This window comes from Staurois parvus, unplaced genomic scaffold (genome assembly GCF_062004578.1).
Source record: "Staurois parvus isolate SC_StPar_1 unplaced genomic scaffold, SC_StPar_1.0 ptg000860l, whole genome shotgun sequence".
Classification (NCBI taxonomy): Eukaryota; Metazoa; Chordata; class Amphibia; order Anura; family Ranidae; genus Staurois; species Staurois parvus.
The window spans coordinates 4,366,840-4,392,951 of NW_028318656.1; the positions used below are offsets into that span (position 1 = coordinate 4,366,840).

Here is a 26,112-nt window from a genome sequence, read left to right on the forward strand (position 1 = left end):
CTTTTCTTCTCCAATGGAAAGGCTTTCTAGCCTCAAAGATGCAATGGGCTGTCCTACATTTTCACAGTGGTGGTGTGTACGGCTGAAGAAAAGCATGTCTTTGGGTGGACTTGACCCACATCTGAATGTATTCACAGAGATGGCTACCAAGGCCTGAAGCAGGACTTTCTAAGACCTGCCAGGCGAGACAAGCCGTCTGTTTCCTGCCAAAGAGCATTGGTGGTTCAGTGGTAGAATTCTCGCCTGCCACGCGGGAGGCCCGGGTTCGATTCCCGGCCAATGCAACTAGGGTGGCTTTGTATTTATCGTCCCACAGGTAGCTCAGTTCCCTGACGCCCCCGAGATCGAGTACCTTGTCAAGGCTCATGTATATTGTCTAGAACCTGCTAGTCGGTGTGAATGTTTTTGAAACCACCTCCTCCAAATGACATCATGGAAAGCCATGGGGCCATACCGAAGGAAACGGTTGTTAATCGCCCACGGACATGCTTGGAGGTGTGACTCTGCCGCCAAGGGTTCCATGGATAACACCACAACCCTCACTACTGGCTGGAGAAGGAGCTTCTTCCCAAGGGATTCTGCTGTCCAAGGTCTCAGGAAAGACAAAAGGGAACTCTGAGGAGGAAGAGTGAAAACCTTTGAAATTGGGAAAATGGAGGCTGTCTTGGTGTCTAGCGGACAGAGCCTAACCCATCAATGCTGACACGGAGAGGTGCCTGGAGTTATAGCTGTCTAACGTGGTAGGTGTTCTGCTGCCATCTGATGGTTGGTTTCCACATTGCATTCTGAGTGTTTTTAACTGGGTGATCTTAGACATATACAGCATTTAAATGTGAAGCTGCAAGTAGTAAAAAATGAGCAAATATATCTATGCTTTGAGTCTGTGGAATCTAGACCTAATGTGTCATGTCAATAGGCAGCGTACGGGGTAAAAAGGTGATCTTGAATCCTTTGCGCTTGAAGATTGCATCTCTGGCAACAGTGCCAGTGAGAGAGGCAACTGTTGGTGGCAGTGAAGGAGTTGATTGCTGGCAGGTGGTATATAGTAGTGGGATGCTGCATTGTGCTGTGCTGAATGAAACACAGTTACACAAAACAGATGGTGGACTTTATTCCGCGTAGCACATCAGAGAGCAGTGATCAACTAGAGCGCGCAAAAGTACCAGAGCCAAGGGGGATTAGCTCAAGTGGTAGAGCGCTCGCTTAGCATGCGAGAGGTAGCTGATCCCGCTACCTCTCGCATGCTAAGCGAGCGCTCTGCCCGCATCCTCCAAAGGAAAGCCTTCCTCAAGGGTGAGACCTGCTTTTCATTTTTTTTCTTCAGGCTCGGCACTGAGCGCTGTGGGAAAAGCCTCCCCTCTCTAGTCAAAACGCCAAGCAGGAGTCATCCTCGTAACATGTGCCATGGCGTTGACCCTCTCGGGCAGATGTGGCATCAGCCAATACCTTGACACAGAAGGACTAACACAAAGCATAAATTGCTTGCTTTGCCTGTCAGAAGTGGCGCAAGGCAGTGTTGGACCAAAGCAATCTATTACCCAAAGCACGGCCAGGCTTCCATGGCCAAGAGACAATAGTCCATTAGTGCCAAACGCGCAAGTGCCATGTAGAAGCTGAGAGTTTTCCACTGGTTTTATCACCACAATCGGGTCCCGCTTCCTTGACACAGAAGTGTGACAGACCCAACCAGAACAGGGCTTTTGGAGGGAACTAGGGGCTAGCCTTCTGCCCACTGATTAGGGCCCATGGAGAGAGCAGATCATTCTCCAATGACGGACAACAACATGATGAACGCTGAGAGCGAGGCTTGGATTACAACTCTGTATAAAGACAATAAATCTTCCCTTCTGGAGTGGATGGAAAGATGTAATATTAACCTTGTACAGGTCAACGGTCAGAGGAAATATGGTGGCCCTCATGCAGACTGGGTTGGAGAAGATCCTCTGTTTGGGACAGAAGTATTTATCAACAATCTCCCTTAAGAAATCTATGAACATATAAATGAATTGCACAGTTCAGACTGTTGGCATATCGTATGAGTTTTGTCTTATGATGGACACATTATGCAAGTGAAAGCAAACACCTGAAAGACAGCATGTGTGAGGGACTTGGTGTATCGAGGGCTGGGTTTGTTGCCGGGCTGTCTGCGGTGCGCTCCCTGATTAATCAAAGCATTTTGTGGGTGAAACAAAGCCCTTTGCCTAAGCAAAGAAACAGAGCTTGCCAGAGGAAAAAGCCAAGTTAGCAGAGGATGGTTTCGATCCATCGACCTCTGGGTTATGGGCCCAGCACGCTTCCGCTGCGCCACTCTGCTCCAGGTGGGAAGAAATAGCAAAAATAGGAGGATGTAATATGCTACCGGTCCCATGGGACAAAAACTCCAGGAAATTCTTTGGCTGGGAGGCCACCTGGCCTGGCGCTCGACGGCCACTTTCCACATTCTGCTTATAGAAGGCTTTGATGGGAAAAGATCTGTTCCTCTCTGTTTCAGGCAGCTCCTATTGACTTTGTAGAGTCTCACATGAGGCCAATGTAGAGCCCCTCCAAAGATCTCCTACGGATGTGAATGGGGAGTGGCTCCATCTGACTAAGTCGCAAGGTAGATTACTAGGCAGTGCCATTGAGTTAGACAAGACAACCCCAAGTCAAAGGTACTTAGAAAAAGCTCTGGCCCAGTCTTGGCTTTTCTTCTCCAATGGAAAGGCTTTCTAGCCTCAAAGATGCAATGGGCTGTCCTACATTTTCACAGTGGTGGTGTGTACGGCTGAAGAAAAGCATGTCTTTGGGTGGACTTGACCCACATCTGAATGTATTCACAGAGATGGCTACCAAGGCCTGAAGCAGGACTTTCTAAGACCTGCCAGGCGAGGCAAGCCGTCTGTTTCCTGCCAAAGAGCATTGGTGGTTCAGTGGTAGAATTCTCGCCTGCCACGCGGGAGGCCCGGGTTCGATTCCCGGCCAATGCAACTAGGGTGGCTTTGTATTTATCGTCCCACAGGTAGCTCAGTTCCCTGACGCCCCCGAGATCGAGTACCTTGTCAAGGCTCATGTATATTGTCTAGAACCTGCTAGTCGGTGTGAATGTTTTTGAAACCACCTCCTCCAAATGACATCATGGAAAGCCATGGGGCCATACCGAAGGAAACGGTTGTTAATCGCCCACGGACATGCTTGGAGGTGTGACTCTGCCGCCAAGGGTTCCATGGATAACACCACAACCCTCACTACTGGCTGGAGAAGGAGCTTCTTCCCAAGGGATTCTGCTGTCCAAGGTCTCAGGAAAGACAAAAGGGAACTCTGAGGAGGAAGAGTGAAAACCTTTGAAATTGGGAAAATGGAGGCTGTCTTGGTGTCTAGCGGACAGAGCCTAACCCATCAATGCTGACACGGAGAGGTGCCTGGAGTTATAGCTGTCTAACGTGGTAGGTGTTCTGCTGCCATCTGATGGTTGGTTTCCACATTGCATTCTGGGTGTTTTTAACTGGGTGATCTTAGACATATACAGCATTTAAATGTGAAGCTGCAAGTAGTAAAAAATGAGCAAATATATCTATGCTTTGAGTCTGTGGAATCTAGACCTAATGTGTCATGTCAATAGGCAGCGTACGGGGTAAAAAGGTGATCTTGAATCCTTTGCGCTTGAAGATTGCATCTCTGGCAACAGTGCCAGTGAGAGAGGCAACTGTTGGTGGCAGTGAAGGAGTTGATTGCTGGCAGGTGGTATATAGTAGTGGGATGCTGCATTGTGCTGTGCTGAATGAAACACAGTTACACAAAACAGATGGTGGACTTTATTCCGCGTAGCACATCAGAGAGCAGTGATCAACTAGAGCGTGCAAAAGTACCAGAGCCAAGGGGGATTAGCTCAAGTGGTAGAGCGCTCGCTTAGCATGCGAGAGGTAGCGGGATCAATGCCCGCATCCTCCAAAGGAAAGCCTTCCTCAAGGGTGAGACCTGCTTTTCATTTTTTTTCTTCAGGCTCGGCACTGAGCGCTGTGGGAAAAGCCTCCCCTCTCTAGTCAAAACGCCAAGCAGGAGTCATCCTCGTAACATGTGCCATGGCGTTGACCCTCTCGGGCAGATGTGGCATCAGCCAATACCTTGACACAGAAGGACTAACACAAAGCATAAATTGCTTGCTTTGCCTGTCAGAAGTGGCGCAAGGCAGTGTTGGACCAAAGCAATCTATTACCCAAAGCACGGCCAGGCTTCCATGGCCAAGAGACAATAGTCCATTAGTGCCAAACGCGCAAGTGCCATGTAGAAGCTGAGAGTTTTCCACTGGTTTTATCACCACAATCGGGTCCCGCTTCCTTGACACAGAAGTGTGACAGACCCAACCAGAACAGGGCTTTTGGAGGGAACTAGGGGCTAGCCTTCTGCCCACTGATTAGGGCCCATGGAGAGAGCAGATCATTCTCCAATGACGGACAACAACATGATGAACGCTGAGAGCGAGGCTTGGATTACAACTCTGTATAAAGACAATAAATCTTCCCTTCTGGAGTGGATGGAAAGATGTAATATTAACCTTGTACAGGTCAACGGTCAGAGGAAATATGGTGGCCCTCATGCAGACTGGGTTGGAGAAGATCCTCTGTTTGGGACAGAAGTATTTATCAACAATCTCCCTTAAGAAATCTATGAACATATAAATGAATTGCACAGTTCAGACTGTTGGCATATCGTATGAGTTTTGTCTTATGATGGACACATTATGCAAGTGAAAGCAAACACCTGAAAGACAGCATGTGTGAGGGACTTGGTGTATCGAGGGCTGGGTTTGTTGCCGGGCTGTCTGCGGTGCGCTCCCTGATTAATCAAAGCATTTTGTGGGTGAAACAAAGCCCTTTGCCTAAGCAAAGAAACAGAGCTTGCCAGAGGAAAAAGCCAAGTTAGCAGAGGATGGTTTCGATCCATCGACCTGTGGGTTATGGGCCCAGCACGCTTCCGCTGCGCCACTCTGCTCCAGGTGGGAAGAAATAGCAAAAATAGGAGGATGTAATATGCTACCGGTCCCATGGGACAAAAACTCCAGGAAATTCTTTGGCTGGGAGGCCACCTGGCCTGGCGCTCGACGGCCACTTTCCACATTCTGCTTATAGAAGGCTTTGATGGGAAAAGATCTGTTCCTCTCTGTTTCAGGCAGCTCCTATTGACTTTGTAGAGTCTCACATGAGGCCAATGTAGAGCCCCTCCAAAGATCTCCTACGGATGTGAATGGGGAGTGGCTCCATCTGACTAAGTCGCAAGGTAGATTACTAGGCAGTGCCATTGAGTTAGACAAGTCAACCCCAAGTCAAAGGTACTTAGAAAAAGCTCTGGCCCAGTCTTGGCTTTTCTTCTCCAATGGAAAGGCTTTCTAGCCTCAAAGATGCAATGGGCTGTCCTACATTTTCACAGTGGTGGTGTGTACGGCTGAAGAAAAGCATGTCTTTGGGTGGACTTGACCCACATCTGAATGTATTCACAGAGATGGCTACCAAGGCCTGAAGCAGGACTTTCTAAGACCTGCCAGGCGAGACAAGCCGTCTGTTTCCTGCCAAAGAGCATTGGTGGTTCAGTGGTAGAATTCTCGCCTGCCACGCGGGAGGCCCGGGTTCGATTCCCAGCCAATGCAACTAGGGTGGCTTTGTATTTATCGTCCCACAGGTAACTCAGTTCCCTGACGCCCCCGAGATCGAGTACCTTGTCAAGGCTCATGTATATTGTCTAGAACCTGCTAGTCGGTGTGAATGTTTTTGAAACCACCTCCTCCAAATGACATCATGGAAAGCCATGGGGCCATACCGAAGGAAACGGTTGTTAATCGCCCACGGACATGCTTGGAGGTGTGACTCTGCCGCCAAGGGTTCCATGGATAACACCACAACCCTCACTACTGGCTGGAGAAGGAGCTTCTTCCCAAGGGATTCTGCTGTCCAAGGTCTCAGGAAAGACAAAAGGGAACTCTGAGGAGGAAGAGTGAAAACCTTTGAAATTGGGAAAATGGAGGCTGTCTTGGTGTCTAGCGGACAGAGCCTAACCCATCAATGCTGACACGGAGAGGTGCCTGGAGTTATAGCTGTCTAACGTGGTAGGTGTTCTGCTGCCATCTGATGGTTGGTTTCCACATTGCATTCTGAGTGTTTTTAACTGGGTGATCTTAGACATATACAGCATTTAAATGTGAAGCTGCAAGTAGTAAAAAATGAGCAAATATATCTATGCTTTGAGTCTGTGGAATCTAGACCTAATGTGTCATGTCAATAGGCAGCGTACGGGGTAAAAAGGTGATCTTGAATCCTTTGCGCTTGAAGATTGCATCTCTGGCAACAGTGCCAGTGAGAGAGGCAACTGTTGGTGGCAGTGAAGGAGTTGATTGCTGGCAGGTGGTATATAGTAGTGGGATGCTGCATTGTGCTGTGCTGAATGAAACACAGTTACACAAAACAGATGGTGGACTTTATTCCGCGTAGCACATCAGAGAGCAGTGATCAACTAGAGCGCGCAAAAGTACCAGAGCCAAGGGGGATTAGCTCAAGTGGTAGAGCGCTCGCTTAGCATGCGAGAGGTAGCGGGATCAATGCCCGCATCCTCCAAAGGAAAGCCTTCCTCAAGGGTGAGACCTGCTTTTCATTTTTTTTCTTCAGGCTCGGCACTGAGCGCTGTGGGAAAAGCCTCCCCTCTCTAGTCAAAACGCCAAGCAGGAGTCATCCTCGTAACATGTGCCATGGCGTTGACCCTCTCGGGCAGATGTGGCATCAGCCAATACCTTGACACAGAAGGACTAACACAAAGCATAAATTGCTTGCTTTGCCTGTCAGAAGTGGCGCAAGGCAGTGTTGGACCAAAGCAATCTATTACCCAAAGCACGGCCAGGCTTCCATGGCCAAGAGACAATAGTCCATTAGTGCCAAACGCGCAAGTGCCATGTAGAAGCTGAGAGTTTTCCACTGGTTTTATCACCACAATCGGGATCCGCTTCCTTGACACAGAAGTGTGACAGACCCAACCAGAACAGGGCTTTTGGAGGGAACTAGGGGCTAGCCTTCTGCCCACTGATTAGGGCCCATGGAGAGAGCAGATCATTCTCCAATGACGGACAACAACATGATGAACACTGAGAGCGAGGCTTGGATTACAACTCTGTATAAAGACAATAAATCTTCCCTTCTGGAGTGGATGGAAAGATGTAATATTAACCTTGTACAGGTCAACGGTCAGAGGAAATATGGTGGCCCTCATGCAGACTGGGTTGGAGAAGATCCTCTGTTTGGGACAGAAGTATTTATCAACAATCTCCCTTAAGAAATCTATGAACATATAAATGAATTGCACAGTTCAGACTGTTGGCATATCGTATGAGTTTTGTCTTATGATGGACACATTATGCAAGTGAAAGCAAACACCTGAAAGACAGCATGTGTGAGGGACTTGGTGTATCTGAGGGCTGGGTTTGTTGCCGGGCTGTCTGCGGTGCGCTCCCTGATTAATCAAAGCATTTTGTGGGTGAAACAAAGCCCTTTGCCTAAGCAAAGAAACAGAGCTTGCCAGAGGAAAAAGCCAAGTTAGCAGAGGATGGTTTCGATCCATCGACCTCTGGGTTATGGGCCCAGCACGCTTCCGCTGCGCCACTCTGCTCCAGATGGGATGAAATAGCAAAAATAGGAGGATGTAATATGCTACCGGTCCCATGGGACAAAAACTCCAGGAAATTCTTTGGCTGGGAGGCCACCTGGCCTGGCGCTCGACGGCCACTTTCCACATTCTGCTTATAGAAGGCTTTGATGGGAAAAGATCTGTTCCTCTCTGTTTCAGGCAGCTCCTATTGACTTTGTAGAGTCTCACATGAGGCCAATGTAGAGCCCCTCCAAAGATCTCCTACGGATGTGAATGGGGAGTGGCTCCATCTGACTAAGTCGCAAGGTAGATTACTAGGCAGTGCCGTTGAGTTAGACAAGTCAACCCCAAGTCAAAGGTACTTAGAAAAAGCTCTGGCCCAGTCTTGGCTTTTCTTCTCCAATGGAAAGGCTTTCTAGCCTCAAAGATGCAATGGGCTGTCCTACATTTTCACAGTGGTGGTGTGTACGGCTGAAGAAAAGCATGTCTTTGGGTGGACTTGACCCACATCTGAATGTATTCACAGAGATGGCTACCAAGGCCTGAAGCAGGACTTTCTAAGACCTGCCAGGCGAGGCAAGCCGTCTGTTTCCTGCCAAAGAGCATTGGTGGTTCAGTGGTAGAATTCTTGCCTGCCACGCGGGAGGCCCGGGTTCGATTCCCGGCCAATGCAACTAGGGTGGCTTTGTATTTATCGTCCCACAGGTAGCTCAGTTTCCTGACGCCCCCGAGATCGAGTACCTTGTCAAGGCTCATGTATATTGTCTAGAACCTGCTAGTCGGTGTGAATGTTTTTGAAACCACCTCCTCCAAATGACATCGTGGAAAGCCATGGGGCCATACCGAAGGAAACGGTTGTTAATCGCCCACGGACATGCTTGGAAGTGTGACTCTGCCGCCAAGGGTTCCATGGATAACACCACAACCCTCACTACTGGCTGGAGAAGGAGCTTCTTCCCAAGGGATTCTGCTGTCCAATTTCTCAGGAAAGACAAAAGGGAACTCTGAGGAGGAAGAGTGAAAACCTTTGAAATTGGGAAAATGGAGGCTGTCTTGGTGTCTAGCGGCCAGAGCCTAACCCATCAATGCTGACACGGAGAGGTGCCTGGAGTTATAGCTGTCAAACGTGGTAGGTGTTCTGCTGCCATCTGATGGTTGGTTTCCACATTGCATTCTGGGTGTTTTTAACTGGGTGATCTTAGACATATACAGCATTTAAATGTGAAGCTGCAAGTAGTAAAAAATGAGCAAATATATCTATGCTTTGAGTCTGTGGAATCTAGACCTAATGTGTCATGTCAATAGGCAGCGTACGGGGTAAAAAGGTGATCTTGAATCCTTTGCGCTTGAAGATTGCATCTCTGGCAACAGTGCCAGTGAGAGAGGCAACTGTTGGTGGCAGTGAAGGAGTTGATTGCTGGCAGGTGGTATATAGTAGTGGGATGCTGCATTGTGCTGTGCTGAATGAAACACAGTTACACAAAACAGATGGTGGACTTTATTCCACGTAGCACATCAGAGAGCAGTGATCAACTAGAGCGCGCAAAAGTACCAGAGCCAAGGGGTATTAGCTCAAGCGGTAGAGCGCTCGCTTAGCATGCGAGAGGTAGCGGGATCAATGCCCGCATCCTCCAAAGGAAAGCCTTCCTCAAGGGTGAGACCTGCTTTTCATATTTTTTCTTCAGGCTCGGCACTGAGCGCTGTGGGAAAAGCCTCCCCTCTCTAGTCAAAACGCCAAGCAGGAGTCATCCTCGTAACATGTGCCATGGCGTTGACCCTCTCGGGCAGATGTGGCATCAGCCAATACCTTGACACAGAAGGACTAACACAAAGCATAAATTGCTTGCTTTGCCTGTCAGAAGTGGCGCAAGGCAGTGTTGGACCAAAGCAATCTATTACCCAAAGCACGGCCAGGCTTCCATGGCCAAGAGACAATAGTCCATTAGTGCCAAACGCGCAAGTGCCATGTAGAAGCTGAGAGTTTTCCACTGGTTTTATCACCACAATCGGGTCCCGCTTCCTTGACACAGAAGTGTGACAGACCCAACCAGAACAGGGCTTTTGGAGGGAACTAGGGGCTAGCCTTCTGCCCACTGATTAGGGCCCATGGAGAGAGCAGATCATTCTCCAATGACGGACAACAACATGATGAACGCTGAGAGCGAGGCTTGGATTACAACTCTGTATAAAGACAATAAATCTTCCCTTCTGGAGTGGATGGAAAGATGTAATATTAACCTTGTACAGGTCAACGGTCAGAGGAAATATGGTGGCCCTCATGCAGACTGGGTTGGAGAAGATCCTCTGTTTGGGACAGAAGTATTTATCAACAATCTCCCTTAAGAAATCTATGAACATATAAATGAATTGCACAGTTCAGACTGTTGGCATATCGTATGAGTTTTGTCTTATGATGGACACATTATGCAAGGAAAGCAAACACCTGAAAGACAGCATGTGTGAGGGACTTGGTGTATCGAGGGCTGGGTTTGTTGCCGGGCTGTCTGCGGTGCGCTCCCTGATTAATCAAAGCATTTTGTGGGTGAAACAAAGCCCTTTGCCTAAGCAAAGAAACAGAGCTTGCCAGAGGAAAAAGCCAAGTTAGCAGAGGATGGTTTCGATCCATCGACCTCTGGGTTATGGGCCCAGCACGCTTCCGCTGCGCCACTCTGCTCCAGGTGGGAAGAAACAGCAAAAATAGGAGGATGTAATATGCTACCGGTCCCATGGGACAAAAACTCCAGGAAATTCTTTGGCTGGGAGGCCACCTGGCCTGGCGCTCGACGGCCACTTTCCACATTCTGCTTATAGAAGGCTTTGATGGGAAAAGATCTGTTCCTCTCTGTTTCAGGCAGCTCCTATTGACTTTGTAGAGTCTCACATGAGGCCAATGTAGAGCCCCTCCAAAGATCTCCTACGGATGTGAATGGGGAGTGGCTCCATCTGACTAAGTCGCAAGGTAGATTACTAGGCAGTGCCATTGAGTTAGACAAGTCAACCCCAAGTCAAAGGTACTTAGACAAAGCTCTGGCCCAGTCTTGGCTTTTCTTCTCCAATGGAAAGGCTTTCTAGCCTCAAAGATGCAATGGGCTGTCCTACATTTTCACAGTGGTGGTGTGTACGGCTGAAGAAAAGCATGTCTTTGGGTGGACTTGACCCACATCTGAATGTATTCACAGAGATGGCTACCAAGGCCTGAAGCAGGACTTTCAAAGACCTGCCAGGCGAGGCAAGCCATCTGTTTCCTGCCAAAGAGCATTGGTGGTTCAGTGGTAGAATTCTTGCCTGCCACGCGGGAGGCCCGGGTTCGATTCCCGGCCAATGCAACTAGGGTGGCTTTGTATTTATTGTCCCACAGGTAGCTCAGTTCCCTGACGCCCCCGAGATCGAGTACCTTGTCAAGGCTCATGTATATTATCTAGAACCTGCTAGTCGGTGTGAATGTTTTTGAAACCACCTCCTCCAAATGACATCGTGGAAAGCCATGGGGCCATACCGAAGGAAACGCTTGTTAATCGCCCACGGACATGCTTGGAGGTGTGACTCTGCCGCCAAGGGTTCCATGGATAACACCACAACCCCCACTACTGGCTGGAGAAGGAGCTTCTTCCCAAGGGATTCTGCTGTCCAAGGTCTCAGGAAAGACAAAAGGGAACTCTGAGGAGGAAGAGTGAAAACCTTTGAAATTGGGAAAATGGAGGCTGTCTTGGTGTCTAGCGGACAGAGCCTAACCCATCAATGCTGACACGGAGAGGTGCCTGGAGTTATAGCTGTCTAACGTGGTAGGTGTTCTGCTGCCATCTGATGGTTGGTTTCCACATTGCATTCTGAGTGTTTTTAACTGGGTGATCTTAGACATATACAGCATTTAAATGTGAAGCTGCAAGTAGTAAAAAATGAGCAAATATATCTATGCTTTGAGTCTGTGGAATCTAGACCTAATGTGTCATGTCAATAGGCAGCGTACGGGGTAAAAAGGTGATCTTGAATCCTTTGCGCTTGAAGATTGCATCTCTGGCAACAGTGCCAGTGAGAGAGGCAACTGTTGGTGGCAGTGAAGGAGTTGATTGCTGGCAGGTGGTATATAGTAGTGGGATGCTGCATTGTGCTGTGCTGAATGAAACACAGTTACACAAAACAGATGGTGGACTTTATTCCGCGTAGCACATCAGAGAGCAGTGATCAACTAGAGCGCGCAAAAGTACCAGAGCCAAGGGGGATTAGCTCAAGTGGTAGAGCGCTCGCTTAGCATGCGAGAGGTAGCGGGATCAATGCCCGCATCCTCCAAAGGAAAGCCTTCCTCAAGGGTGAGACCTGCTTTTCATTTTTTTTCTTCAGGCTCGGCACTGAGCGCTGTGGGAAAAGCCTCCCCTCTCTAGTCAAAACGCCAAGCAGGAGTCATCCTCGTAACATGTGCCATGGCGTTGACCCTCTCGGGCAGATGTGGCATCAGTAAATACCTTGACACAGAAGGACTAACACAAAGCATAAATTGCTTGCTTTGCCTGTCAGAAGTGGCGCAAGGCAGTGTTGGACCAAAGCAATCTATTACCCAAAGCACGGCCAGGCTTCCATGGCCAAGAGACAATAGTCCATTAGTGCCAAATGCGCAAGTGCCATATAGAAGCTGAGAGTTTTCCACTGGTTTTATCACCACAATCGGGTCCCGCTTCCTTGACACAGAAGTGTGACAGACCCAACCAGAACAGGGCTTTTGGAGGGAACTAGGGGCTAGCCTTCTGCCCACTGATTAGGGCCCATGGAGAGAGCAGATCATTCTCCAATGACGGACAACAACATGATGAACGCTGAGAGCGAGGCTTGGATTACAACTCTGTATAAAGACAATAAATCTTCCCTTCTGGAGTGGATGGAAAGATGTAATACTAACCTTGTACAGGTCAACGGTCAGAGGAAATATGGTGGCCCTCATGCAGACTGGGTTGGAGAAGATCCTCTGTTTGGGACAGAAGTATTTATCAACAATCTCCCTTAAGAAATCTATGAACATATAAATGAATTGCACAGTTCAGACTGTTGGCATATCGTATGAGTTTTGTCTTATGATGGACACATTATGCAAGTGAAAGCAAACACCTGAAAGACAGCATGTGTGAGGGACTTGGTGTATCGAGGGCTGGGTTTGTTGCCGGGCTGTCTGCGGTGCGCTCCCTGATTAATCAAAGCATTTTGTGGGTGAAACAAAGCCCTTTGCCTAAGCAAAGAAACAGAGCTTGCCAGAGGAAAAAGCCAAGTTAGCAGAGGATGGTTTCGATCCATCGACCTCTGGGTTATGGGCCCAGCACGCTTCCGCTGCGCCACTCTGCTCCAGGTGGGAAGAAACAGCAAAAATAGGAGGATGTAATATGCTACCGGTCCCATGGGACAAAAACTCCAGGAAATTCTTTGGCTGGGAGGCCACCTGGCCTGGCGCTCGACGGCCACTTTCCACATTCTGCTTATAGAAGGCTTTGATGGGAAAAGATATGTTCCTCTCTGTTTCAGGCAGCTCCTATTGACTTTGTAGAGTCTCACATGAGGCCAATGTAGAGCCCCTCCAAAGATCTCCTACGGATGTGAATGGGGAGTGGCTCCATCTGACTAAGTCGCAAGGTAGATTACTAGGCAGTGCCATTGAGTTAGACAAGTCAACCCCAAGTCAAAGGTACTTAGAAAAAGCTCTGGCCCAGTCTTGGCTTTTCTTCTCCAATGGAAAGGCTTTCTAGCCTCAAAGATGCAATGGGCTGTCCTACATTTTCACAGTGGTGGTGTGTACGGCTGAAGAAAAGCATGTCTTTGGGTGGACTTGACCCACATCTGAATGTATTCACAGAGATGGCTACCAAGGCCTGAAGCAGGACTTTCTAAGACCTGCCAGGCGAGGCAAGCCGTCTGTTTCCTGCCAAAGAGCATTGGTGGTTCAGTGGTAGAATTCTCGCCTGCCACGCGGGAGGCCCGGGTTCGATTCCCGGCCAATGCAACTATGGTGGCTTTGTATTTATCGTCCCACAGGTAGCTCAGTTCCCTGACGCCCCCGAGATCGAGTACCTTGTCAAGGCTCATGTATATTGTCTAGAACCTGCTAGTCGGTGTGAATGTTTTTGAAACCACCTCCTCCAAATGACATCATGGAAAGCCATGGGGCCATACCGAAGGAAACGGTTGTTAATCGCCCACGGACATGCTTGGAGGTGTGACTCTGCCGCCAAGGGTTCCATGGATAACACCACAACCCTCACTACTGGCTGGAGAAGGAGCTTCTTCCCAAGGGATTCTGCTGTCCAAGGTCTCAGGAAAGACAAAAGGGAACTCTGAGGAGGAAGAGTGAAAACCTTTGAAATTGGGAAAATGGAGGCTGTCTTGGTGTCTAGCGGACAGAGCCTAACCCATCAATGCTGACACGGAGAGGTGCCTGGAGTTATAGCTGTCTAACGTGGTAGGTGTTCTGCTGCCATCTGATGGTTGGTTTCCACATTGCATTCTGAATGTTTTTAACTGGGTGATCTTAGACATATACAGCATTTAAATGTGAAGCTGCAAGTAGTAAAAAATGAGCAAATATATCTATGCTTTGAGTCTGTGGAATCTAGACCTAATGTGTCATGTCAATAGGCAGCGTACGGGGTAAAAAGGTGATCTTGAATCCTTTGCGCTTGAAGATTGCATCTCTGGCAACAGTGCCAGTGAGAGAGGCAACTGTTGGTGGCAGTGAAGGAGTTGATTGCTGGCAGGTGGTATATAGTAGTGGGATGCTGCATTGTGCTGTGCTGAATGAAACACAGTTACACAAAACAGATGGTGGACTTTATTCCGCGTAGCACATCAGAGAGCAGTGATCAACTAGAGCGCGCAAAAGTACCAGAGCCAAGGGGGATTAGCTCAAGTGGTAGAGCGCTCGCTTAGCATGCGAGAGGTAGCGGGATCAATGCCCGCATCCTCCAAAGGAAAGCCTTCCTCAAGGGTGAGACCTGCTTTTCATTTTTTTTCTTCAGGCTCGGCACTGAGCGCTGTGGGAAAAGCCTCCCCTCTCTAGTCAAAACGCCAAGCAGGAGTCATCCTCGTAACATGTGCCATGGCGTTGACCCTCTCGGGCAGATGTGGCATCAGCCAATACCTTGACACAGAAGGACTAACACAAAGCATAAATTGCTTGCTTTGCCTGTCAGAAGTGGCGCAAGGCAGTGTTGGACCAAAGCAATCTATTACCCAAAGCACGGCCAGGCTTCCATGGCCAAGAGACAATAGTCCATTAGTGCCAAACGCGCAAGTGCCATGTGGAAGCTGAGAGTTTTCCACTGGTTTTATCACCACAATCGGGTCCCGCTTCCTTGACACAGAAGTGTGACAGACCCAACCAGAACAGGGCTTTTGGAGGGAACTAGGGGCTAGCCTTCTGCCCACTGATTAGGGCCCATGGAGAGAGCAGATCATTCTCCAATGACGGACAACAACATGATGAACGCTGAGAGCGAGGCTTGGATTACAACTCTGTATAAAGACAATAAATCTTCCCTTCTGGAGTGGATGGAAAGATGTAATATTAACCTTGTACAGGTCAACGGTCAGAGGAAATATGGTGGCCCTCATGCAGACTGGGTTGGAGAAGATCCTCTGTTTGGGACAGAAGTATTTATCAACAATCTCCCTTAAGAAATCTATGAACATATAAATGAATTGCACAGTTCAGACTGTTGGCATATCGTATGAGTTTTGTCTTATGATGGACACATTATGCAAGTGAAAGCAAACACCTGAAAGACAGCATGTGTGAGGGACTTGGTGTATCGAGGGCTGGGTTTGTTGCCGGGCTGTCTGCGGTGCGCTCCCTGATTAATCAAAGCATTTTGTGGGTGAAACAAAGCCCTTTGCCTAAGCAAAGAAACAGAGCTTGCCAGAGGAAAAAGCCAAGTTAGCAGAGGATGGTTTCGATCCATCTACCTCTGGGTTATGGGCCCAGCACGCTTCCGCTGCGCCACTCTGCTCCAGGTGGGAAGAAATAGCAAAAATAGGAGGATGTAATATGCTACCGGTCCCATGGGACAAAAACTCCAGGAAATTCTTTGGCTGGGAGGCCACCTGGCCTGGCGCTCGACGGCCACTTTCCACATTCTGCTTATAGAAGGCTTTGATGGGAAAAGATCTGTTCCTCTCTGTTTCAGGCAGCTCCTATTGACTTTGTAGAGTCTCACATGAGGCCAATGTAGAGCCCCTCCAAAGATCTCCTACGGATGTGAATGGGGAGTGGCTCCATCTGACTAAGTCGCAAGGTAGATTACTAGGCAGTGCCATTGAGTTAGACAAGTCAACCCCAAGTCAAAGGTACTTAGACAAAGCTCTGGCCCAGTCTTGGCTTTTCTTCTCCAATGGAAAGGCTTTCTAGCCTCAAAGATGCAATGGGCTGTCCTACATTTTCACAGTGGTGGTGTGTCCGGCTGAAGAAAAGCATGTCTTTGGGTGGACTTGACCCACATCTGAATGTATTCACAGAGATGGCTACCAAGGCCTGAAGCAGGACTTTCTAAGACCTGCCAGGCGAGGCAAGCCGTCTGTTTCCTGCCAAAGAGCATTGGTGGTTCAGTGGTAGAATTCTTGCCTGCCACGCGGGAGGCCCGGGTTCGATTCCCGGCCAATGCAACTAGGGTGGCTTTGTATTTATCGTCCCACAGGTAGCTCAGTTTCCTGACGCCCCCGAGATCGAGTACCTTGTCAAGGCTCATGTATATTGTCTAGAACCTGCTAGTCGGTGTGAATGTTTTTGAAACCACCTCCTCCAAATGACATCATGGAAAGCCATGGGGCCATACCGAAGGAAACGCTTGTTAATCGCCCACGGACATGCTTGGAGGTGTGACTCTGCCGCCAAGGGTTCCATGGATAACACCACAACCCTCACTACTGGCTGGAGAAGGAGCTTCTTCCCAAGGGATTCTGCTGTCCAAGGTCTCAGGAAAGACAAAAGGGAACTCTGAGGAGGAAGAGTGAAAACCTTTGAAATTGGGAAAATGGAGGCTGTCTTGGTGTCTAGCGGCCAGAGCTGACACGGAGAGGTGCCTGGAGTTATAGCTGTCTAACGTGGTAGGTGTTCTGCTGCCATCTGATGGTTGGTTTCCACATTGCATTCTGGGTGTTTTTAACTGGGTGATCTTAGACATATACAGCATTTAAATGTGAAGCTGCAAGTAGTAAAAAATGAGCAAATATATCTATGCTTTGAGTCTGTGGAATCTAGACCTAATGTGTCATGTCAATAGGCAGCGTACGGGGTAAAAAGGTGATCTTGAATCCTTTGCGCTTGAAGATTGCATCTCTGGCAACAGTGCCAGTGAGAGAGGCAACTGTTGGTGGCAGTGAAGGAGTTGATTGCTGGCAGGTGGTATATAGTAGTGGGATGCTGCATTGTGCTGTGCTGAATGAAACACAGTTACACAAAACAGATGGTGGACTTTATTCCGCGTAGCACATCAGAGAGCAGTGATCAACTAGAGCGCGCAAAAGTACCAGAGCCAAGGGGGATTAGCTCAAGTGGTAGAGCGCTCGCTTAGCATGCGAGAGGTAGCGGGATCAATGCCCGCATCCTCCAAAGGAAAGCCTTCCTCAAGGGTGAGACCTGCTTTTCATTTTTTTTCTTCAGGCTCGGCACTGAGCGCTGTGGGAAAAGCCTCCCCTCTCTAGTCAAAACGCCAAGCAGGAGTCATCCTCGTAACATGTGCCATGGCGTTGACCCTCTCGGGCAGATGTGGCATCAGCCAATACCTTGACACAGAAGGACTAACACAAAGCATAAATTGCTTGCTTTGCCTGTCAGAAGTGGAGCAAGGCAGTGTTGGACCAAAGCAATCTATTACCCAAAGCACGGCCAGGCTTCCATGGCCAAGAGACAATAGTCCATTAGTGCCAAACGCGCAAGTGCCATGTAGAAGCTGAGAGTTTTCCACTGGTTTTATCACCACAATCGGGTCCCGCTTCCTTGACACAGAAGTGTGACAGACCCAACCAGAACAGGGCTTTTGGAGGGAACTAGGGGCTAGCCTTCTGCCCACTGATTAGGGCCCATGGAGAGAGCAGATCATTCTCCAATGACGGACAACAACGTGATGAACGCTGAGAGCGAGGCTTGGATTACAACTCTGTATAAAGACAATAAATCTTCCCTTCTGGAGTGGATGGAAAGATGTAATATTAACCTTGTACAGGTCAACGGTCAGAGGAAATATGATGGCCCTCATGCAGACTGGGTTGGAGAAGATCCTCTGTTTGGGACAGAAGTATTTATCAACAATCTCCCTTAAGAAATCTATGAACATATAAATGAATTGCACAGTTCAGACTGTTGGCATATCGTATGAGTTTTGTCTTATGATGGACACATTATGCAAGTGAAAGCAAACACCTGAAAGACAGCATGTGTGAGGGACTTGGTGTATCGAGGGCTGGGTTTGTTGCCGGGCTGTCTGCGGTGCGCTCCCTGATTAATCAAAGCATTTTGTGGGTGAAACAAAGCCCTTTGCCTAAGCAAAGAAACAGAGCTTGCCAGAGGAAAAAGCCAAGTTAGCAGAGGATGGTTTTGATCCATCGACCTCTGGGTTTTGGGCCCAGCACGCTTCCGCTGCGCCACTCTGCTCCAGGTGGGAAGAAACAGCAAAAATAGGAGGATGTAATATGCTACCGGTCCCATGGGACAAAAACTCCAGGAAATTCTTTGGCTGGGAGGCCACCTGGCCTGGCGCTCGACGGCCACTTTCCACATTCTGCTTATAGAAGGCTTTGATGGGAAAAGATCTGTTCCTCTCTGTTTCAGGCAGCTCCTATTGACTTTGTAGAGTCTCACATGAGGCCAATGTAGAGCCCCTCCAAAGATCTCCTACGGATGTGAATGGGGAGTGGCTCCATCTGACTAAGTCGCAAGGTAGATTAATAGGCAGTGCCATTGAGTTAGACAAGTCAACCCCAAGTCAAAGGTACTTAGAAAAAGCTCTGGCCCAGTCTTGGCTTTTCTTCTCCAATGGAAAGGCTTTCTAGCCTCAAAGATGCAATGGGCTGTCCTACATTTTCACAGTGGTGGTGTGTACGGCTGAAGAAAAGCATGTCTTTGGGTGGACTTGACCCACATCTGAATGTATTCACAGAGATAGCTACCAAGGCCTAAAGCAGGACTTTCTAAGACCTGCCAGGCGAGGCAAGCCGTCTGTTTCCTGCCCAAGAGCATTGGTGGTTCAGCGGTAGAATTCTCGCCTGCCACGCGGGAGGCCCGGGTTCGATTCCCGGCCAATGCAACTAGGGTGGCTTTGTATTTATCGTCCCACAGGTAGCTCAGTTCCCTGACGCCCCCAAGATCGAGTACCTTGTCAAGGCTCATGTATATTGTCTAGAACCTGCTAGTCGGTGTGAACGTTTTTGAAACCACCTCCTCCAAATGACATCATGGAAAGCCATGGGGCCATACCGAAGGAAACGCTTGTTAATCGCCCACGGACATGCTTGGAGGTGTGACTCTGCCGCCAAGGGTTCCATGGATAACACCACAACCCTCACTACTGGCTGGAGAAGGAGCTTCTTCCCAAGGGATTCTGCTGTCCAAGGTCTCAGGAAAGACAAAAGGGAACTCTGAGGAGGAAGAGTGAAAACCTTTAAAATCGGGAAAATGGAGGCTGTCTTGGTGTCTAGCGGCCAGAGCCTAACCCATCAATGCTGACACGGAGAGGTGCCTGGAGTTATAGCTGTCTAACGTGGTAGGTGTTCTGCTGCCATCTGATGGTTGCTTTCCACATTGCATTCTGGGTGTTTTTAACTGGGTGATCTTAGACATATACAGCATTTAAATGTGAAGCTGCAAGTAGTAAAAAATGAGCAAATATATCTATGCTTTGAGTCTGTGGAATCTAGACCTAATGTGTCATGTCAATAGGCAGCGTACGGGGTAAAATGGTGATCTTGAATCCTTTGCGCTTGAAGATTGCATCTCTGGCAACAGTGCCAGTGAGAGAGGCAACTGTTGGTGGCAGTGAAGGAGTTGATTGCTGGCAGGTGGTATATAGTAGTGGGATGCTGCATTGTGCTGTGCTGAATGAAACACAGTTACACAAAACAGATGGTGGCCTTTATTCCGCGTAGCACATCAGAGAGCAGTGATCAACTAGAGCGCGCAACCCTGCCACAGCCAAGGGGGATTAGCTCAAGTGGTAGAGCGCTCGCTTAGCATGTGAGAAGTAGCGGGATCAATGCCCGCATCCTCCAAAGGAAAGCCTTCACCAAGGGTGAGACCTGCTTTTCATTTTTTTTCTTCAGGCTCGGCACTGAGCGCTGTGGGAAAAGCCTCCCCTCTCTAGTCAAAAGGCCAAGCAGGAGTCATCCTCGTAACATGTGCCATGGCGTTGACCCTCTCGGGCAGATGTGGCATCGGCCAATACCTTGACACAGAAGGACTAACACAAAGCATAAATTGCTTGCTTTGCCTGCCAGAAGTGGCGCAAGGCAGTGTTGGACCAAAGCAATCTATTACCCAAAGCACGGCCAGGCTTCCATGGCCAAGAGACAATAGTCCATTAGTGCCAAACGCGCAAGTGCCATGTAGAAGCTGAGAGGTTTCCACTCGTTTTATCACCACAATCACGTCCCACTTCCTTGACACAGAAGTGTGACAGACCCAACCAGAACAGGGCTTTTGGAGGGAACTAGGGGCTAGCCTTCTGCCCACTGATTAGGGCCCATGGAGAGAGCAGATCATTCTCCAATGACGGACAACAACGTGATGAACGCTGAGAGCGAGGCTTGGATTACAACTCTGTATAAAGACAATAAATCTTCCCTTCTGGAGTGGATGGAAAGATGTAATATTAACCTTGTACAGGTCAACGGTCAGAGGAAATATGGTGGCCCTCATGCAGACTGGGTTGGAGAAGATCCTCTGTTTGGGACAGAAGTATTTATCAACAATCTCCCTTAAGAAATCTATGAACATATAAATGAATTGCACAGTTCAGACTGTTGGCATATCGTATGAGTTTTGTCTTATGATGGACACATTATGCAAGTGAAAGCAAACACCTGAAAGACAGCATGTGTGAGGGACTTGGTGTATCGAGGGCTGGGTTTGTTGCCGGGCTGTCTGCGGTGCGCTCCCTGATTAATCAAAGCATTTTGTGGGTGAAACAAAGCCCTTTGCCTAAGCAAAGAAACAGAGCTTGCCAGAGGAAAAAGCCAAGTTAGCAGAGGATGGTTTCGATCCATCGACCTGTGGGTTATGGGCCCAGCACGCTTCCGCTGCGCCACTCTGCTCCAGGTGGGAAGAAACCGCAAAAATAGGAGGATGTAATATGCTACCGGTCCCATGGGACAAAAACTCCAGGAAATTCTTTGGCTGGGAGGCCACCTGGCCTGGCGCTCGACGGCCACTTTCCACATTCTGCTTATAGAAGGCTTTGATGGGAAAAGATCTGTTCCTCTCTGTTTCAGGCAGCTCCTATTGACTTTGTAGAGTCTCACATGAGGCCAATGTAGAGCCCCTCCAAAGATCTCCTACGGATGTGAATGGGGAGTGGCTCCATCTGACTAAGTCGCAAGGTAGATTAATAGGCAGTGCCATTGAGTTAGACAAGTCAACCCCAAGTCAAAGGTACTTAGAAAAAGCTCTGGCCCAGTCTTGGCTTTTCTTCTCCAATGGAAAGGCTTTCTAGCCTCAAAGAGGCAATGGGCTGTCCTACATTTTCACAGTGGTGGTGTGTACGGCTGAAGAAAAGCATGTCTTTGGGTGGACTTGACCCACATCTGAATGTATTCACAGAGATGGCTACCAAGGCCTAAAGCAGGACTTTCTAAGACCTGCCAGGCGAGGCAAGCCATCTGTTTCCTGCCAAAGAGCATTGGTGGTTCAGTGGTAGAATTCTCGCCTGCCACGCGGGAGGCCCGGGTTCGATTCCCGGCCAATGCAACTAGGGTGGCTTTGTATTTATCGTCCCACAGGTAGCTCAGTTTCCTGACGCCCCCGAGATCGAGTACCTTGTCAAGGCTCATGTATATTGTCTAGAACCTGCTAGTCGGTGTGAATGTTTTTGAAACCACCTCTTCCAAATGACATCATGGAAAGCCATGGGGCCATACCGAAGGAAACGGTTGTTAATCGCCCACGGACATGCTTAGAGGTGTGACTCTGCCGCCAAGGGTTCCATGGATAACACCACAACCCTCACTACTGGCTGGAGAAGGAGCTTCTTCCCAAGGGATTCTGCTGTCCAAGGTCTCAGGAAAGACAAAAGGGAACTCTGAGGAGGAAGAGTGAAAACCTTTGAAATCGGGAAAATGGAGGCTGTCTTGGTGTCTAGCGGCCAGAGCCTAACCCATCAATGCTGACACGGAGAGGTGCCTGGAGTTATAGCTGTCTAACGTGGTAGGTGTTCTGCTGCCATCTGATGGTTGGTTTCCACATTGCATTCTGGGTGTTTTTAACTGGGTGATCTTAGACATATACAGCATTTAAATGTGAAGCTGCAAGTAGTAAAAAATGAGCAAATATATCTATGCTTTGAGTCTGTGGAATCTAGACCTAATGTGTCATGTCAATAGGCAGCGTACGGGGTAAAATGGTGATCTTGAATCCTTTGCGCTTGAAAATTGAATCTCTGGCAACAGTGCCAGTGAGAGAGGCAACTGTTGGTGGCAGTGAAGGAGTTGATTGCTGGCAGGTGGTATATAGTAGTGGGATGCTGCATTGTGCTGTGCTGAATGAAACACAGTTACACAAAACAGATGGTGGCCTTTATTCCGCGTAGCACATCAGAGAGCAGTGATCAACTAGAGCGCGCAACCCTGCCACAGCCAAGGGGGATTAGCTCAAGTGGTAGAGCGCTCGCTTAGCATGTGAGAGGTAGCGGGATCAATGCCCGCATCCTCCAAAGGAAAGCCTTCCCCAAGGGTGAGACCTGCTTTTCATTTTTTTTCTTCAGGCTCGGCACTGAGCGCTGTGGGAAAAGCCTCCCCTCTCTAGTCAAAAGGCCAAGCAGGAGTCATCCTCGTAACATGTGCCATGGCGTTGACCCTCTCGGGCAGATGTGGCATCGGCCAATACCTTGACACAGAAGGACTAACACAAAGCATAAATTGCTTGCTTTGCCTGCCAGAAGTGGCGCAAGGCAGTGTTGGACCAAAGCAATCTATTACCCAAAGCACGGCCAGGCTTCCATGGCCAAGAGACAATAGTCCATTAGTGCCAAACGCGCAAGTGCCATGTAGAAGCTGAGAGTTTTCCACTCGTTTTATCACCACAATCGGGTCCCGCTTCCTTGACACAGAAGTGTGACAGACCCAACCAGAACAGGGCTTTTGGAGGGAACTAGGGGCTAGCCTTCTGCCCACTGATTAGGGCCCATGGAGAGAGCAGATCATTCTCCAATGACGGACAACAACGTGATGAACGCTGAGAGCGAGGCTTGGATTACAACTCTGTATAAAGACAATAAATCTTCCCTTCTGGAGTGGATGGAAAGATGTAATATTAACCTTGTACAGGTCAACGGTCAGAGGAAATATGGTGGCCCTCATGCAGACTGGGTTGGAGAAGATCCTCTGTTTGGGACAGAAGTATTTATCAACAATCTCCCTTAAGAAATCTATGAACATATAAATGAATTGCACAGTTCAGACTGTTGGCATATCGTATGAGTTTTGTCTTATGATGGACACATTATGCAAGTGAAAGCAAACACCTGAAAGACAGCATGTGTGAGGGACTTGGTGTATCGAGGGCTGGGTTTGTTGCCGGGCTGTCTGCGGTGCGCTCCCTGATTAATCAAAGCATTTTGTGGGTGAAACAAAGCCCTTTGCCTAAGCAAAGAAACAGAGCTTGCCAGAGGAAAAAGCCAAGTTAGCAGAGGATGGTTTCGATCCATCGACCTCTGGGTTATGGGCCCAGCACGCTTCCGCTGCGCCACTCTGCTCCAGGTGGGAAGAAACAGCAAAAATAGGAGGATGTAATATGCTACCGGTCCCATGGGACAAAAACTCCAGGAAATTCTTTGGCTGGGAGGCCACCTGGCCTGGCGCTCGACGGCCACTTTCCACATTCTGCTTATAGAAGGCTTTGATGGGAAAAGATCTGTTCCTCTCTGTTTCAGGCAGCTCCTATTGACTTTGTAGAGTCTCACATGAGGCCAATGTAGAGCCCCTCAAAGATCTCCTACGGATGTGAATGGGGAGTGGCTCCATCTGACTAAGTCGCAAGGTAGATTAATAGGAAGTGCCATTGAGTTAGACAAGTCAACCCCAAGTCAAAGGTACTTAGAAAAAGCTCTGGCCCAGTCTTGGCTTTTCTTCTCCAATGGAAAGGCTTTCTAGCCTCAAAGATGCAATGGGCTGTCCTACATTTTCACAGTGGTGGTGTGTACGGCTGAAGAAAAGCATGTCTTTGGGTGGACTTGACCCACATCTGAATGTATTCACAGAGATGGCTACCAAGGCCTAAAGCAGGACTTTCTAAGACCTGCCAGGCGAGGCAAGCCATCTGTTTCCTGCCAAAGAGCATTGGTGGTTCAGTGGCAGAATTCTCGCCTGCCACGCGGGAGGCCCGGGTTCGATTCCTGGCCAATGCAACTAGGGTGGCTTTGTATTTATCGTCCCAAAGGTAGCTCAGTTCCCTGACGCCCCCGAGATCGAGTACCTTGTCAAGGCTCATGTATATTGTCTAGAACCTGCTAGTCGGTGTGAACGTTTTTGAAACCACCTCCTCCAAATGACATCATGGAAAGCCATGGGGCCATACCGAAGGAAACGCTTGTTAATCGCCCACGGACATGCTTGGAGGTGTGACTCTGCCGCCAAGGGTTCCATGGATAACACCACAACCCTCACTACTGGCTGGAGAAGGAGCTTCTTCCCAAGGGATTCTGCTGTCCAAGGTCTCAGGAAAGACAAAAGGGAACTCTGAGGAGGAAGAGTGAAAACCTTTGAAATCGGGAAAATGGAGGCTGTCTTGGTGTCTAGCGGCCAGAGCCTAACCCATCAATGCTGACACGGAGAGGTGCCTGGAGTTATAGCTGTCTAACGTGGTAGGTGTTCTGCTGCCATCTGATGGTTGGTTTCCACATTGCATTCTGGGTGTTTTTAACTGGGTGATCTTAGACATATACAGCATTTAAATGTGAAGCTGCAAGTAGTAAAAAATGAGCAAATATATCTATGCTTTGAGTCTGTGGAATCTAGACCTAATGTGTCATGTCAATAGGCAGCGTACGGGGTAAAAAGGTGATCTTGAATCCTTTGCGCTTGAATATTGCATCTCTGGCAACAGTGCCAGTGAGAGAGGCAACTGTTGGTGGCAGTGAAGGAGTTGATTGCTGGCAGGTGGTATATAGTAGTGGGATGCTGCATTGTGCTGTGCTGAATGAAACACAGTTACACAAAACAGATGGTGGCCTTTATTCCGCGTAGCACATCAGAGAGCAGTGATCAACTAGAGCGCGCAACAGTGCCAGAGCCAAGGGGGATTAGCTCAAGTGGTAGAGCGCTCGCTTAGCATGTGAGAGGTAGCGGGAACAATGCCCGCATCCTCCAAAGGGAAAGCCTTCCCCAAGGGTGAGACCTGCTTTTCATTTTTTTTCTTCAGGCTCGGCACTGAGCGCTGTGGGAAAAGCCTCCCCTCTCTAGTCAAAACGCCAAGCAGGAGTCATCCTCGTAACATGTGCCATGGCGTTGACCCTCTCGGGCAGATGTGGCATCGGCCAATACCTTGACACAGAAGGACTAACACAAAGCATAAATTGCTTGCTTTGCCTGCCAGAAGTGGCGCAAGGCAGTGTTGGACCAAAGCAATCTATTACCCAAAGCACGGCCAGGCTTCCATGGCCAAGAGACAATAGTCCATTAGTGCCAAACGTGCAAGTGCCATGTAGAAGCTGAGAGGTTTCCACTCGTTTTATCACCACAATCACGTCCCACTTCCTTGACACAGAAGTGTGACAGACCCAACCAGAACAGGGCTTTTGGAGGGAACTAGGGGCTAGCCTTCTGCCCACTGATTAGGGCCCATGGAGAGAGCAGATCATTCTCCAATGACGGACAACAACGTGATGAACGCTGAGAGCGAGGCTTGGATTACAACTCTGTATAAAGACAATAAATCTTCCCTTCTGGAGTGGATGGAAAGATGTAATATTAACCTTGTACAGGTCAACGGTCAGAGGAAATATGGTGGCCCTCATTCAGACTTGGTTGGAGAAGATCCTCTGTTTGGGACAGAAGTATTTATCAACAATCTCCCTTAAGAAATCTATGAACATATAAATGAATTGCACAGTTCAGACTGTTGGCATATCGTATGAGTTTTGTCTTATGATGGACACATTATGCAAGTGAAAGCAAACACCTGAAAGACAGCATGTGTGAGGGACTTGGTGTATCGAGGGCTGGGTTTGTTGCCGGGCTGTCTGCGGTGCGCTCCCTGATTAATCAAAGCATTTTGTGGGTGAAACAAAGCCCTTTGCCTAAGCAAAGAAACAGAGCTTGCCAGAGGAAAAAGCCAAG

At 48.7% G+C, this 26,112-nt stretch overlaps 14 non-coding genes across 14 annotated transcripts; all 14 read left to right on the top strand.

The window, feature by feature from the left end:
- Positions 1–213: 213 nt before the first annotated feature.
- Positions 214–284, top strand: TRNAG-GCC (transfer RNA glycine (anticodon GCC)). Its single transcript has one exon. It is a non-coding gene; the product is annotated as a tRNA-Gly (tRNA).
- Positions 285–2,895: 2,611 nt separating this feature from the next.
- Positions 2,896–2,966, top strand: TRNAG-GCC (transfer RNA glycine (anticodon GCC)). The gene has a single exon. It is a non-coding gene; the product is annotated as a tRNA-Gly (tRNA).
- Positions 2,967–3,854: 888 nt separating this feature from the next.
- Positions 3,855–3,927, top strand: TRNAA-AGC (transfer RNA alanine (anticodon AGC)). Its single transcript has one exon. It is a non-coding gene; the product is annotated as a tRNA-Ala (tRNA).
- A 2,581-nt stretch (positions 3,928–6,508) lies between these two features.
- On the top strand, positions 6,509–6,581 carry TRNAA-AGC (transfer RNA alanine (anticodon AGC)). Its single transcript has one exon. It is a non-coding gene; the product is annotated as a tRNA-Ala (tRNA).
- Positions 6,582–8,204: 1,623 nt separating this feature from the next.
- On the top strand, positions 8,205–8,275 carry TRNAG-GCC (transfer RNA glycine (anticodon GCC)). Its single transcript has one exon. It is a non-coding gene; the product is annotated as a tRNA-Gly (tRNA).
- Positions 8,276–10,857: 2,582 nt separating this feature from the next.
- On the top strand, positions 10,858–10,928 carry TRNAG-GCC (transfer RNA glycine (anticodon GCC)). The gene has a single exon. It is a non-coding gene; the product is annotated as a tRNA-Gly (tRNA).
- Positions 10,929–11,816: 888 nt separating this feature from the next.
- TRNAA-AGC (transfer RNA alanine (anticodon AGC)) lies at positions 11,817–11,889 on the top strand. The gene has a single exon. It is a non-coding gene; the product is annotated as a tRNA-Ala (tRNA).
- A 1,622-nt stretch (positions 11,890–13,511) lies between these two features.
- TRNAG-GCC (transfer RNA glycine (anticodon GCC)) lies at positions 13,512–13,582 on the top strand. The gene has a single exon. It is a non-coding gene; the product is annotated as a tRNA-Gly (tRNA).
- An 888-nt stretch (positions 13,583–14,470) lies between these two features.
- On the top strand, positions 14,471–14,543 carry TRNAA-AGC (transfer RNA alanine (anticodon AGC)). The gene has a single exon. It is a non-coding gene; the product is annotated as a tRNA-Ala (tRNA).
- Positions 14,544–16,165: 1,622 nt separating this feature from the next.
- Positions 16,166–16,236, top strand: TRNAG-GCC (transfer RNA glycine (anticodon GCC)). The gene has a single exon. It is a non-coding gene; the product is annotated as a tRNA-Gly (tRNA).
- An 873-nt stretch (positions 16,237–17,109) lies between these two features.
- Positions 17,110–17,182, top strand: TRNAA-AGC (transfer RNA alanine (anticodon AGC)). Its single transcript has one exon. It is a non-coding gene; the product is annotated as a tRNA-Ala (tRNA).
- A 1,622-nt stretch (positions 17,183–18,804) lies between these two features.
- Positions 18,805–18,875, top strand: TRNAG-GCC (transfer RNA glycine (anticodon GCC)). The gene has a single exon. It is a non-coding gene; the product is annotated as a tRNA-Gly (tRNA).
- A 2,583-nt stretch (positions 18,876–21,458) lies between these two features.
- Positions 21,459–21,529, top strand: TRNAG-GCC (transfer RNA glycine (anticodon GCC)). The gene has a single exon. It is a non-coding gene; the product is annotated as a tRNA-Gly (tRNA).
- An 888-nt stretch (positions 21,530–22,417) lies between these two features.
- TRNAA-AGC (transfer RNA alanine (anticodon AGC)) lies at positions 22,418–22,490 on the top strand. The gene has a single exon. It is a non-coding gene; the product is annotated as a tRNA-Ala (tRNA).
- The last annotated feature ends 3,622 nt before the right edge of the window (positions 22,491–26,112 follow it).